Source organism: Pelobates fuscus, chromosome 3, assembly GCF_036172605.1.
Source record: "Pelobates fuscus isolate aPelFus1 chromosome 3, aPelFus1.pri, whole genome shotgun sequence".
In the NCBI taxonomy this organism is placed as follows: Eukaryota; Metazoa; Chordata; class Amphibia; order Anura; family Pelobatidae; genus Pelobates; species Pelobates fuscus.
This window is the reverse complement of record NC_086319.1, coordinates 414,884,847-414,899,959: the sequence shown is the minus strand read 5'-3', so window position 1 is coordinate 414,899,959 and position 15,113 is coordinate 414,884,847.

Here is a 15,113-nt window from a genome sequence, read left to right as displayed (position 1 = left end):
GGCCTTGCGCAGTCAGGGGCCTCGCGGCCGCCTAAATCGCCTGAGGGCAGACTGACATGTCCGGTTCTTGGTTTATGACCGAGGACCCGACACAGGAAGGGGCCCGGCGGCTTGCCCTATGTGCCGCCGGGTGCGAGGCCCCTTCTGTCAGTCCGCCCGGGGAGAGAGACTGCCTCATTCGGCAGCTCCGCCGGGTGTGAGCTGCAGACTGATGTCTCGCGATCTCCAGCCAATCAGAGCGTTGCTGCGGATTACCACAGCAATGCTCTGAATGGAGATCGCGAGACATTCCCCATGTGGTCTGCAGCTCTGCATCTGGTGGAGCTGCAGACTGGAAAACCCACTGGACCACCAGGGACAGAATGACCCCACCGGACCACCAGGGAGTCATCCAGGACACTGGACCACCAGGGACAGATTGACCCCACCAGACCACCAGGGAAAAAGGTACATTTTGACACGCCCCCCTCACCCTGCCACACCACCTGTTACCCTCCTAACCCTGACACCCCACCTGTCACCCCCCTAACCCTGACATCTTACCCTGCACCCCACCTGTCAACCCCTGTCAACACCCTGTCACCCTGCCACTTCACCCTGTCCCCCCTTCTCACCATCATCTCACCCTGCCACTTCTCCCTGCCACTTCACCCTGTCACCCCCCTCACCCTGCCACTTCACCCTCTCACCCCTCTCTCACACTACCACCCCACCTGTCAACCCCTGTCACCCTGCCAGCACACCTGTCACCCCATCTCACCCTTCCACCCCACCTGTCATCCCCCTCTCACCCAGTCACCCTGCACCCCACCTGTCAACCCCTTTCAACACCCTGTCACCCTGCCACTTCACCCTGTCACCCCCTTCTCACCATCATCTCACCCTGCCACTTCTCCCTGCCACTTCACACTGTCACCCCCTCACCCTGCCACTTCACCCTCTCACCACTCTCTCACACTACCACCCCACCTCTCACCCCACATCTCACCCTGCCACCCCACCTCTCAACCTGCCACCCCACCTGTCACCCCCTCTCATCCCACCTCTCACCCTGTCACCCCCTCACCCTGTCACCCCACCTTTTAATCTGTCACCCACCCTGTGACCCCCACACTGTCACCCCCTTACTCTGTCACCCCCTAATACTGTCACCCCCTCTCACCCTGACACCCCACCTGTCACCCCCTCACCCTGCCTCCCCTCTCACCCCACATCTGACCCTGTCACCCCCTCTCACCCCGCCACCTCACCTGTCACCCCCTCACCCTGTCACCCCACCTCTTACTCTGTCACCCACCCTGTGGCCCCCCACACTATGTCACCCCCCTTACTCTGTCATCTTACCCTGTCACCCCCACACACCGTCACCCCACCTCACACTGTCACCCCTAATACTGTCACCCTCTCCCACTATGTCACCCCCTCTCACCCTATCACCCCCTCTAACACTATGTCACCCTCCCTACACTATGTCACCCTCCCTCTCACACTAGGTCTCCCCCCTCACACTAGATCTCCCCTCTCACACTAGGTCTCCCCCCTCACACTAGGTCTCCCCCTCACACATTAGGTCTCCCCACTGTTACTCTGTCACCCCCCTCCTACTCTGTCGCCCCCTCTTACTCTGTCATCCCCCCTTGTAGCGGAGGCCTGGTATTTCACAGGTTAACTCCACTAAAGATCCCAGTGAGGCTCAGGAACAAGTAATCAAGATATCATCCAGTAGCAATTCCAGTAAGCAAAGTAATCCACAAATATCCCCATACAGATCCCAATGACTGGACAACACACAGCAACAGGAGCAGAACTGATGTTTATTCCCACAGCCTCCTTTTAAAGGATTCTCCCATGCAAGGGAGGGATTCACATTAATCAGTACAGTATCCAATAGTGTAACCGTTACCTCCCACACATCTCCTCCCCTCAGTATGACACTTAATCCCATTACACTTGCTGTAGTTTTACCCGAATTCTGAATGTACCTCAAAACCAGCAGTGACCATAATACTTTTGGTACCCCCTGGTAGCCCTGATCTAGGTGACTAACATATCCAAAATTCACCCAGATCGGACCAGGGGTTCGGGAGTTAGGTGGAGGGTGTAATTTGACCGACTGCACATGAGGTGGTATCCGAAAACAGTTCCATGCATTTTGGCCCTGCGGTCGGTCTTCGTTCGGGAGATAAAACACATATAAGATACTGCCATCCACGATTAACTTTTCCTTCATACGAATCCCCTTGTTCGGTATTTTAAAACTACCGAACGGGGGGTTGATTAACCTTCCCGTTCAGGAGTTATGGAGCTCTGGAGGTCTCAGCAGTATTCGGGTAATCGAGTGTCCGATTTGAGTTCCAGACACTCGATGACCAAACACCGCTGAGGTTTTCGTGCGTAAGATGGCCGCCGCCACGTGTTCGTATACTGAACGGCGACCACCCAGATATATCCATAAAGTACCTATTAGCTTGTGGTCAGAGAAGTGTGAACATTTAATAGGGTACACACTTCTCTCTGGGGTGGTCTATTGGTTCGGTAGTTTCCATTCGTATAGAGTACGGATGGAAACTAACGAATAACATACAAATTATACATAGAGTTTAACCATATACATTGAGAAAAACACACGAATTACAATTTTACCACAGTCTTTTAGGACAGCCCTAGTGCCATCCACTACAGCCCTCTCACGCTGTCACCCCCCTCTGTCTCTTCCCTCTTACTCTGTCACACCCCTTACACGAATGTAACCCTCTCACACTAATGTCACCCCCCTCTTACTCTGTAACCCCCCTCTTACTTTGTCACACCCCTTACACTAATGTAACCCTCTCACACTAATGTCACCCCCTCACACTATGCCACCCGCTCACACTATGCCACCTCCTCACACTATGCCACCTCCCTACACTATGTCACCACCTCACACTATGTTATTTTCCCCACACACTCTGTCACCTCTCAACGCACACACTGTCACCTCCCTCTATACACACTATATCTCCATCTAAACTCACGGGCACCACTCTCCACACTCTGGCACCCTCCTGCTCTTTTACACTCACCCTGCCACAGTTACTCCTTTACTCACCCTGTCACCCCCTGAAGGCAATCATTCTACACACTGTCATAAAACATAGCTTCGCCATGAACTTAATGCCAAAGGCCACAGGCAGTACACAAACATACACATGCTCAGAGAAACATATATACATATACAAAGATACTCACTGCCAGACACACACTCTCAGGCACACACAGGTAGACAATGCAACGATGTATACAAAGACTAGTTCTCTATATCCAGTACTGCAAGCTGGCCGTCCGGGGAGCTACATAAAACCGCCACCTAGCGGCCGCTAAGTGTAACCGTGGCCACCCAGTAACAGTCAATTAAGCTGCTGTCAACCGCAGCTACTGGGTGGTCAATTGACTGCACACGCTCGATGAGTCACAGTTAACCGCAGCTTCTGGGGGGTAGATTGGCAGTGCACGCCAGCTTCTGGGTGGCCAATTAACCGTGAATGCCGGCTCCCCACGGCTCTGGAGAGGCTAATAGATGGCTGTTTGTTCAGTAGATAGAATCTACCGAACGGCTGCGCAGAAAGGCAGGAATAAACCTTTCTGCACAGTAAAATTAACTGTTTAACTGCCGGTCCATAATAAATAAATAAAAGAGTAAAAATGGCACAATCAAAGTGATTTAAAAATAGCCAAAATACCTTAATTTTGCAATACAGAGTAAAATTATAAAATATCCACAACGCGTTTCACCTATAATGGCTTTATCAAGTGGAGACAAAAAACATGCTTGGTAGGGCAGTGTTTATATAGGGGGACTGATTATAGACAGTAAATGAGGTTTGGCGCCTAAATGACGTCATCAGGTAAGGTGCATTTTCAAAATATAAAATATACTATACATATGTATACATTGGAGGTTTGGGTAACTTCCCCTAAAGTTTGGAGTAAAAACGAGGGTTATAAATGGGGTAAACGTTTTATTTTAGTTGGTCACATGATCGGCTTTCATTTTGGAAATGGACCGATCGCGTGACGTGCCGCTAGGGGTATTGGGAAATGTAGTATGCAGGAGGGGCTGCTGCTAGTAGCATATTGGTGAAGAGGGAGTGAACTGGGATAGATAGGATGGGCATGTCGATCGGCCGGGGGCGTGGTTATAATGCTGATGGCCAGGGGGTGTGTACAGCTAATGATGCTGTAGGGGAAGGAGGGGGAATAATTGTGTGGGCTATGCCCAAAGATCATTAAAAACAGTTTGAAGACTGTACTTGTGATTCCTCAATGTACAAAATAGAACAGGAATTAGAAAAATAAATAAATAATGAGATAGAGGAAGGGGGGAGAAGGGAAATGAAGGAGCTTTGAGCAAGTGTGCATACTTATATACACTGCATTAATAAATACATTAAGTACATAAAGATTAGATAACCCTTATATAAAAGGGGAATAACTTAAAATACATACCGGTATGTACAGAAAATGCAGGAGTGACAGGTTATTTTAAGTGCACTATTTACATATTCTTTAAAAAGGATAATTAGGTCTTCGGCATAATAGCTTAGAATAAATTATTAAGTGCACTAGTGAGTAGTGATGTACCGAACTGTTCGCTGGCGAATAGTTACATACATAGTTACATAGTTAGATAGCTGAAAAGAGACTTGCGTCCATCAAGTTCAGCCTTCCTCACATTTGTTTTTTTTGCTGTTGATCCAAAAGGCAAAAAAAAAAAAAAAAAAACCCAGTTTGAAGCACAATTTTGCAACAAGCTAGGAGAAAAAATTCCTTCTTGACCCCAGAATGGCAGTCAGATTTATCCTTGAATCAAGCAGTTATTACCCTACATTGAAAGATTATATCCTTGAATATTCTGTCTTTGCAAGTATGCATCTAGTAGCTGTTTGAACATCTGTATGGACTCTGATAAAACCACTTCTTCAGGCAGAGAATTCCACATCCTGATTGTTCTTACAGTAAAAAAACCTTTCCTTTGCCTTAGACGAAATCTTCTTTCTTCCAGTCTAAACGCATGGCCTCGTGTCCTATGTAAAGTCCGGTTTGTGAATAGATTTCCACACAATGGTTTGTATTGGCCCCGAATATATTTGTATAATGTTATCATATCCCCTCTCAGGCGACGTTTTTCTAAACTAAATAGGTTTAAATTTGCTAACCTTTCTTCATAGCTGATATGTTCCATTCCTTTTATTAATTTTGTAGCCCGCCTCTGCACTTTTTCTAGTGCCATGATATCCTTCTTTAGAACAGGTGCCCAAAATTGCACAGCATATTCAATATGTGGTCTTACCAGTGATTTATAGAGAGGCAAATTGATATTCTCGTCCCGAGAATGAATGCCCTTTTTCATGCATGACAATACCTTACTGGCCTTGGCCACTGCTGATTGACATTGCACATTGTTGCATAGTTTGTTGTCTATAACAATTCCCAAGTCCTTTTCGTGTGTTGTTATCCCTAATTCACTTCCATTAAGGGTATACGTTGCTTGTGTATTCTTTACGCCGAAGTGCATAACTTTGCATTTTTCAACATTAAATTTCATCTGCCATTTGAGTGCCCAGTCCTCCAGTCTATCTAAATCCTTCTGCAGCAAAGTAATATCTTGCTCACATTGTATTATTTTACAAAGTTCTGTGTCATCTGCAAACACTGAAACATGACTTTCAATGCTGTCTTCAAGATCATTTATAAAAATGTTAAATAGAAGGGGTCCCAGAACAGACCCCTGAGGGACACCACTTGCCACCTCTGTCCAGCTTGAAAATTTACCATTAACGACAACTCTTTGTATTCTGTTTTTAAGCCAATGTTCTACCCAAGAACAAGCATTTTCATCGAGACCGATTTCCTTGAGTTTGAACACTAATCTTTTGTGTGGAACTGTATACATAGCGTGTTCGCCGCCGCGGGCAAACACATGCGTGGTTCGATCCGCCCCCTATTCGGTGACCTCACGGTCAGCAGACACATTCCAGCAAATTAGCAGCAGACCCTCCCTTCCAGACCCTCCCACCTCCCTCCCAGCATACATTTTAGATTCATTCTGAAGCTGCATTCTTAGTGAGAGGAGGGAAAGTGTAGCTGCTGCTCATTAGATAGGGAAATTGATAGCTACGCTAGGGTATTCAGTGTCCACTACAGTCCTGAAGGACTCATCTGATCTCTGCTGTAAGAACAGCATCCCAAAAAGCCCTTTTTAGGGCTACAACATCAGTCTGCTTTTTTTTTTCTGTGTAATGTAATTGCAGGTGCCTGCCTGCCAGCTTCTGTGTCAGGCTCACATTGGATACTGTGCCCACTTGCCCAGTGCCACCACTCATATCTGGTGTCACAATAGCTTAAGCTTGCATTTAAAAACAAAAAAAATGTTTCACTGTAATAGATTGAAGATCAGTTAGTTGTCTGCCAGCTTCTGTGTCAGGCTCACAGTGGATACTGTGCCTACTTGCCCAGTGCCACCACTCATATCTGGTGTGACTATAGCGTTCCTTTAAAAACAAAAAAAGTTTTTCACTGTAAGCTAATAGCAGTTAGTTGTCTGCCAGCTTCTGTGTCAGGCTCACAGTGGATACTGTGCCCACTTGCCCAGTGCCACCACTCATATCTGGTGTGACTATAGCGTGCCTTTAAAAACAAAAAAGTGTTTCACTGTAAGCTAATGGCAGTTAATTGTCTGCAAGCGTCTGGGTGTCAGGCCTTCAGCGTGTGCTCTGCCAACCTCAGCAAGTGTACTTTGCCACTCATATCTGGTGTCTCTATAGCGTGCTTTTACAAAGAAAAAAAGTTTTTCAGTGTAAGCTAATAGCAGTCAGTGTCCTTCAAACGGGTGTCAGGCATTCAGCGTGGCTCTGCCAATCTCAGCAAGTGTAATTTGCCACTCATATCTGGTGTCTGTATTGCGGGCTTTTACAAAGAAAAAAAGTTTTTCAGTGTCAGCTAATAGCAGTCAGTGTCCTTAAAGCGGGTGACAGGCCTTCAGCGTGTACTCTGCCAAACTCAGCCAGTCCACTTTGCCACTCATATCTGGTGTGACAATAGCGTGCCTTTAAAAAGAAAAAAAGTTTTTTACTGTAAGCTAATAGCAGTTAGTTGTCTGCAAGCGTCTGGGTGTCAGGCCTTCAGCATGTACTCTGCCAAACTCAGCCAGTCCACTTTGCCACTCATATCTGGTGTCTGTATAGCGGGATTTTACAAAGAAAAAAAGTTTTTCAGTGTAAGCTAATAGCAGTCAGTGTCCTTAAAGCGTGTGTGTCAGGCCTTCAGCGTGTACTCTGCCAACCTCAGCAAGTATACTTTGCCACTCATATCTGGTGTCTGTATTGCGGGCTTTTACAAAGAAAAAGTTTTTCAGTGTAAGCTAATAGCAGTCAGTGTCCTTAAAGTGGGTGTCAGGCCTTCAGCGTGTGCTCTGCCAACCTCAGCAAGTGTACTTTGCCACTCATATCTGGTGTCTGTATAGCTGGCTTTTACAAAGAAAAAAGTTTTTCAGTGTAAGCTAATAGCAGTCAGTGTCCTTAAAGCGGGTGTCAGGCCTTCAGTGTGCTCTGCCAACCTCAGCAAGTGTACTTTGCCACTCATATCTGGTGTCTGTATAGTGTGCTTTTACAAAGAAAAAACATTTTTCAGTGTAAGCTAATAGCAGTCAGTGTCCTTCAAGCGGGTGACAGGCCTTCAGCGTGTACTCTGCCAAACTCAGCCAGTCCACTTTGCCACTCATATCTGGTGTGACAATAGCGTGCCTTTAAAAAGAAAAAAAGTTTTTTACTGTAAGCTAATAGCAGTTAGTTGTCTGCAAGCGTCTGGGTGTCAGGCCTTCAGCATGTACTCTGCCAAACTCAGCCAGTCCACTTTGCCACTCATATCTGGTGTCTGTATAGCGGGATTTTACAAAGAAAAAAAGTTTTTCAGTGTAAGCTAATAGCAGTCAGTGTCCTTAAAGCGTGTGTGTCAGGCCTTCAGCGTGTACTCTGCCAACCTCAGCAAGTATACTTTGCCACTCATATCTGGTGTCTGTATTGCGGGCTTTTACAAAGAAAAAAAGTTTTTCAGTGTAAGCTAATAGCAGTCAGTGTCCTTAAAGTGGGTGTCAGGCCTTCAGCGTGTGCTCTGCCAACCTCAGCAAGTGTACTTTGCCACTCATATCTGGTGTCTGTATAGCTGGCTTTTACAAAGAAAAAAGTTTTTCAGTGTAAGCTAATAGCAGTCAGTGTCCTTAAAGCGGGTGTCAGGCCTTCAGTGTGCTCTGCCAACCTCAGCAAGTGTACTTTGCCACTCATATCTGGTGTCTGTATAGTGTGCTTTTACAAAGAAAAAACATTTTTCAGTGTAAGCTAATAGCAGTCAGTGTCCTTCAAGCGGGTGACAGGCCTTCAGCGTGTACTCTGCCAAACTCAGCCAGTCCACTTTTCCACTCATATCTGGTGTCTCTATAGCGTGCCTTTACAAAGAAAAAAAGTTTTTCACTGTATGCTAATAGCAGTCAGTGTCCTTCAAGCGGGTGACAGGCCTTCAGCGTGTACTCTGCCAAACTCAGCCAGTACACTTTGCCACTCATATCTGGTGTGACAAAAGCGTGCCTTTAAAAAGAAAAAAAGTTTTTCACTGTAAGCTAATAGCAGTTAGTTGTCTGCAAGCGTCTGGGTGTCAGGCCTTCAGCGTGTACTCTGCCAAACTCAGCCAGTCCACTTTGCCACTCATATCTGGTGTGACAATAGCGTGCCTTTAAAAAGAAAAAAAGTTTTTCACTGTAAGCTAATAGCAGTTAGTTGTCTGCAAGTGTCTGGGTGTCAGGCCTTCAGCATGTACTCTGCCAAACTCAGCCAGTCCACTTTGCCACTCATATCTGGTGTCTGTATAGCGGGATTTTACAAAGAAAAAAAGTTTTTCAGTGTAATCTAATAGCAGTCAGTGTCCTTAAAGCGTGTGTGTCAGGCCTTCAGCGTGTACTCTGCCAACCTCAGCAAGTATACTTTGCCACTCATATCTGGTGTCTGTATTGCGGGCTTTTACAAAGAAAAAAAGTTTTTCAGTGTAAGCTAATAGCAGTCAGTGTCCTTAAAGCGGGTGTCAGGCCTTCAGCGTGTGCTCTGCCAACCTCAGCAAGTGTACTTTGCCACTCATATCTGGTGTCTGTATAGCTGGCTTTTACAAAGAAAAAAGTTTTTCAGTGTAAGCTAATAGCAGTCAGTGTCCTTAAAGCGGGTGTCAGGCCTTCAGTGTGCTCTGCCAACCTCAGCAAGTGTACTTTGCCACTCATATCTGGTGTCTGTATAGCGTGCTTTTACAAAAAAAAACATTTTTCAGTGTAAGCTAATAGCAGTCAGTGTCCTTCAAGCGGGTGACAGGCCTTCAGCGTGTACTCTGCCAAACTCAGCCAGTCCACTTTTCCACTCATATCTGGTGTCTCTATAGCGTGCCTTTACAAAGAAAAAAAGTTTTTCACTGTATGCTAATAGCAGTCAGTGTCCTTCAAGCGGGTGACAGGCCTTCAGCTTGTACTCTGCCAAACTCAGCCAGTACACTTTGCCATTCATATCTGGTGTGACAAAAGCGTGCCTTTAAAAAGAAAAAAAGTTTTTCACTGTAAGCTAATAGCAGTTAGTTGTCTGCAAGCGTCTGGGTGTCAGGCCTTCAGCGTGTACTCTGCCAAACTCAGCCAGTCCACTTTTCCACTCATATCTGGTGTGACAATAGCGTGCCTTTAAAAGAAAAAAAGTTTTTCACTGTAAGCTAATAGCAGTTAGTTGTCTGCAAGCGTCTGGGTGTCAGGCCTTCAGCATGTACTCTGCCAAACTCAGCCAGTCCACTTTGCCACTCATATCTGGTGTCTGTATAGCGGGATTTTACAAAGAAAAAAAGTTTTTCAGTGTAAGCTAATAGCAGTCAGTGTCCTTAAAGCGTGTGTGTCAGGCCTTCAGCGTGTGCTCTGCCAACCTCAGCAAGTGTACTTTGCCACGCATATCTGGTGTCTCTATAGCGTGCTTTTACAAAGAAAAAAAGTTTTTCAGTGTAAGCTAATAGCAGTCAGTGTCCTTAAAGCGGGTGTCAGGCCTTCAGCGTGTGCTCTGCCAACCTCAGCAAGTGTAGTTTGCCACTCATATCTGGTTTCTGTATAGCATGCTTTTACAAAGAAAAAAAGTTTTTCAGTGTAAGCTAATAGCAGTCAGTGTCCTCAAAGCGTTTGTGTCAGGCCTTCAGCGTGTGCTCTGCCAACCTCAGCAAGTGTACTTTGCCACTCATATCTGGTGTCTGTATAGCGTGCTTTTACAAAGAAAAACATTTTTCAGTGTAAGCTAATAGCAGTCAGTGTCCTTAAAGTGGGTGTCAGGCCTTCAGCGTGTGCTCTGCCAACCTCAGCAAGTATACTTTGCCACTCATATCTGGTGTCTGTATAGCTGGCTTTTACAAAGAAAAAAGTTTTTCAGTGTAAGCTAATAACAGTCAGTGTCCTTAAAGCGGGTGTCAGGCCTTCAGTGTGCTCTGCCAACCTCAGCAAGTGTACTTTGCCACTCATATCTGGTGTCTGTATAGCGTGCTTTTACAAAGAAAAAATTTTTTTCAGTGTAAGCTAATAGCAGTCAGTGTCCTTCAAGCGGGTGACAGGCCTTCAGCGTGTACTCTGCCAAACTCAGCCAGTCCACTTTTCCACTCATATCTGGTGTCTCTATAGCGTGCCTTTACAAAGAAAAAAATTTTTTCACTGTATGCTAATAGCAGTCAGTGTCCTTCAAGCGGGTGACAGGCCTTCAGCTTGTACTCTGCCAAACTCAGCCAGTACACTTTGCCACTCATATCTGGTGTGACAAAAGCGTGCCTTTAACCCCTTAAGGACACATGACATGTCTGACACGTCATGATTCCCTTTTATTCCAGAAGTTTGGTCCTTAAGGGGTTAAAAAGAAAAAAAGTTTTTCACTGTAAGCTAATAGCAGTTAGTTGTCTGCAAGCGTCTGGGTGTCAGGCCTTCAGCGTGTACTCTGCCAAACTCAGCCAGTCCACTTTGCCACTCATATCTGGTGTCTCTATAGCGTGCCTTTGCAAAGAAAAAAAGTTTTTCACTGTAAGCTAATAGCAGTCAGTGTCCTTCAAGCGGGTGACAGGCCTTCAGCGTGTACTCTGCCAAACTCAGCCAGTCCACTTTGCCACTCATATCTGGTGTCTCTATAGCGTGCCTTTACAAAGAAAAAAAGTTTTTCACTGTAAGCTAATAGCAGTCAGTGTCCTTCAAGCGGGTGAAAGGCCTTCAGCGTGTACTCTGCCAAACTCAGCCAGTCAACTTTGCCACTCATATCTGGTGTCTCTATAGCGTGCCTTTACAAAGAAAAACAGTTTTTCAGTGTAAGCTAATAGCAGTCAGTGTCCTTAAAGCGGGTGACAAGCTTTCAGCGTGTACTCTGCCAAACTCAGCCAGTACACTTTGCCACTCATATCTGGTGTGACAATAGTGGGCCTTTAAAAATAAAAAAGTTTTTCACTGTAAGCTAATAGCAGTTAGTTGTCTGCAAGCGTCTGGGTGTCAGGCCTTCAGCGTGTACTCTGCCAAACTCAGCCAGTACACTTTGCCAATCATATCTGGTGTGACAATAGCGTGCCTTTAAAAAGAAAAAAACGTTTTTAAGTGTAAGCTAATAGCAGTCAGTGTCCTTCCAGCGGGTGACAGGCCTTCAGCGTGTACTCTGCCAAACTCAGCCAGTACACTTTGCCACTCATATCTGGTGTGACAATAGCGTGCCTTTAAAAAGTAAAAAACTTTTTCCACTGTAATAGATTGAATAGCAGTTGCCTGTCTGCCAGCTTCTGTGTCAGGCTCACGGTGGATACTGTGCCCACTTGCCCAGTGCCACCACTCATATCTGGTGTCACAATAGCTTAAGCTTGACATTTAAAAATAAAAACAATGTTTTCACTGTAATAGATTGAATAGCAGTTAGTTTTCTGCCAGCTTCTGTGTCAGGCTCACAGTGGATACTGTGCCCACTTGCCCAGTGCCACCACTCATTTCTAGTGTCACAATAGGTTAAGCTTGACATTTAAAAAACAAAAAACTTTTTTCACTGTTATAGATTGAATAGCAGTTAGTTGTCTGCAAGCGTCTGGGTGTCAGGCCTTCAGCGTGTACTCTGCCAACCTCAGCCAGTCCACTTTGCCACTCATATCTGGTGTGACAATAGCGTGCCTTTAAAATGAAAAAAAATGTTTTTCACTGTAAGCTACTAGCAGTCAGTGTCCTTCAAGCTGGTGTGTCAGGCCTTCAGCGTGTACTCTACCAACCTCTGCAAGTGCACTTTGCCACTCATATCTGGTGTCATAATAGCGTGCCTTTAAAAAGAAAAAAAATTTCACTGTAAGCTAATAGCAGTCAGTGTCCTTCAAGCGAGTGTCAGGCCTTCAGCGTGTACTCTGCCAACCTCAGCCAGTCCACTTTGCCACTCATATCTGGTGTGACAACAGCGTGCCTTTAAAAAGAAAAAAAGTTTTTCACTGTAAGCTAATAGCAGTCAGTGTCCTTCAAGCTGGTGTGTCAGGCCTTCAGCGTGTACTCTGCCAACCTCTGCCAGTCCACTTTGCCACTCATATCTGGTGTGACAATAGCGTGCCTTTAAAAAGAAAAAAAGTTTTTCACTGTAAGCTAATGTAAGACATTACAGTTTACCCTTCCACACAGGGTCCCTGTTCTTTGAGGAAGGTGCAACAAATAAAACACACGGACAAGTGTAATAAAATAAATGTGTTAGGTGGAATGATTAAATTCACTAGTAATACATCAGGTTTAATAAAAGAGTATCAAACATAGAAAAATCAACAACTGATAACATACAAATCCCGGTGTATCACAGAAGGATGCAATAATCACAACACTTGCCACAAATACAATATCTCAAATATATTCAAATAATCAATTAAAGCAACCACAATGCATATATTGATTAATAACTCGCATCAGAATAATAAACAGTTCAAGCTACAAAACAAAGACCACTCATATATATATATATATATATATATATATATATATATCAGTAAATGCGGCCAATATCCTGTTCCAAGGTATGCTTTGTTAACAGTAAGACAAAAGGCCTTTGATTTTGGAATTGATAACTCCAACTGTCCCATCTACATTAACAATTAGATCAAAGACTGTTTACACCACCTTGTTTTTTTTTTTATTTACATGGCACTTCTAACATCTCCTTTTGATATTAAAGGTCCAAAGGTCAATCAAACAGATCTACATACTATTTCCTAAACTTGATTTACCTTCTAATTTGATTTATATTTTACTATTTCTTACATTTAAGTCATCAATTCTTACACTAATAGCAGTCAGTGTCCTGAAAGCGGGTGTCAGGCCTTCAGCGTGTACTCTGCCAACCTCTGCCAGTCCACTTTGCCACTCATATCAGGTGTGACAATAGCGTGCCTTTAAATAGAAAAAAAGTTTTTTCACTGTAGATTGAATAGCAGTTAGTTGTCTTTAAGCGGGTGTGTCAGGCCTACAGCGTGTACTCTGCCAACCTCTGCAAGTGCACATTGCCACTTTTATCTGGTGCCACTATAGCGTGCATTTAAAACCCAAAAACTTTTTCCACTGTTATAGATTGAATAGCAGTTAGTTGTCTACAAGCGGGTGTGTCAGGTCTTCAGCGTGTACTCTGCCAACCCCTGCCAATGCACATTGCCATTCTTATCTGGTGTCACAATATATTGCATTTAAAAACCCAAAAAATGTTTTCACTGTTATAGATTGAATAGCAGTTATTTGTCTTAAAGCGGGTGTCAGGCCTCCAGAGTGTACTCTGCCAACCTCTGCCACTGCACAGTGCCACGCTTATCTGGTGTCACAATAGATTGCATTTAAAAACCCCAAAACTTTTTTCACTGTTATACATTGAATAGCAGTTAGTTGTCTGCAAGCGTCAGAAAGTCACCCCCTTGCCCGGCGTCTGACACCTGGCTTGTCTGAACTATTAGCCCGCCAGCTTTTACCATACAAGCTATTGGAGTCTGAGGCGTTCAAAAAATTGGTAGCTATTGGGACACCGCAGTGGAAAAATTTCTTTGCACAAAAGGCAATCCCCAACCTGTACTCAACTGTGCAAAAGGAAGTAATGGCATGTCTGGCACACAGTGTTGGGGCAAGGGTCTAACTGACCACTGATACCTGGTCTGCAAAGCATGGTCAGGGCAGGTATATCACCTACACTGTGCATTGGGTAAACCTGCTGACGGCTGCCAAGCATGGAATGCGTGGCTCTGCAGAGGAGTTGGTGACACCGCCACGACTTGCAGGCCGGCCTGCTGCCACCTCCTCTACTCCTCCTACTCCATCCTCTTCCATAACCTCCTTGGCTGAGTCCTCTTTTGATGCTGCGTCTTGCTCCACATCAACGGAACCCCCCCAGCTCCCCAGGTACTATTCCACATCCCAGATACGGCAGTGTCATGCCGTCTTGGAGTTGACTTGCCTGAAAGCAGAGAGTCACACCGGACCAGCACTCCTGTCTGCCCTGAACGCACAGGTGGAAAAGTGGCTGACTCCGCACCAACTGGAAATCGTCAAAGTGGTTTGTGACAACGGAATAAATTTGTTGGTGGCATTGAATTTGGGCAAGTTGACACATGTGCCGTGCATGGCACCTGTGTGTAATCTGATCGTACAACCAGGGCCAGATTAAGAGCCCAGTGGGCCTGGTGCTGACAATTATGACAGGCCTAATTACAGAATCATATCGACCAAAAACAGTAAAACACTCCTAAGCGTCATGTATCTGATGGAGATGGTGCTGGAGAGAAAGAAAAAAGCAGCTATAAGAAAACACATACCCTAGGCTAATCTCTCTCTAATTTATGTTTTCATCTAACAGCAGTGTCCAGTCAAGCAGGAAGTCAATGGGCATGGTAAAAGGGTGTGCCACTGACACAAATCACGTCACCTGCCAAAAGGGGCGAACATGCACAAATAATTAGAAGGCCAGCCTGGCATGAATGCATGTCAGGCTGCCTGCCAATCATGCAGCTGGCCAACTAAGGGCATACTATGCAGACAGCACCCTGAGCTTGGCATAAAT